The sequence below is a fragment of the Octopus sinensis genome, unplaced genomic scaffold (assembly GCF_006345805.1).
Source record: "Octopus sinensis unplaced genomic scaffold, ASM634580v1 Contig03550, whole genome shotgun sequence".
Lineage (NCBI taxonomy): Eukaryota > Metazoa > Mollusca > Cephalopoda > Octopoda > Octopodidae > Octopus > Octopus sinensis.
In genome coordinates this window covers 6,711-7,320 of record NW_021826645.1, presented here as the reverse complement: position 1 = coordinate 7,320, position 610 = coordinate 6,711, and positions in this window count along the sequence as shown.

Below are 610 nucleotides of genomic sequence, written 5' to 3'. Positions count from 1 at the left end.
AGTAGAGAGTTATTGTTTACAGAGACATATCCGGGTGTAGGGGGTTTATCCGGGGTTTCTTGAAGGAATCTGTCCAAAGACTTCTTGAACCCTATAGGGTCAGTTTCTGTTTTAATGTGTTTTGGTGTAATGTTAAAGAGAGCGGGGCCAATTGAGGTGAAATAATTGTGCCGTATTGTTGTTATGAGATGAGAGTGCGATTTTTGTTTTGGGCGGATGGCACGGGGCCCAGCCTTGGATGTACCTTAAAGGTGATGCCAACATCATTTGGGCAATGCTGATGGAATTTTTCCACATCATGCAGATGATGTAGCGCTCACGACGACGTTGGAGAGAATAGAGTTTTAGCTTTTCTAGTCGACCCCAATAGTCGAGGCCTGTCATGCCATCTATCTTTTTTGTGATTGCCCTTTGAGGTGCTTCAACTTTTATGATACCTTGTATTGTGTGGGGAGACCACAGTGGACAACAGTATTCAAGGTGGGGTCGGGCAAAAGTGGAGAAGAGAAGGATAATGGTGTGGATATCTCTCGACTGGAAGTTCTGAGAATCCAGGAACACATTCTGCGAGCCATGTCAACTTTGGTGTTTATATGAGTGGCCCAGCTTA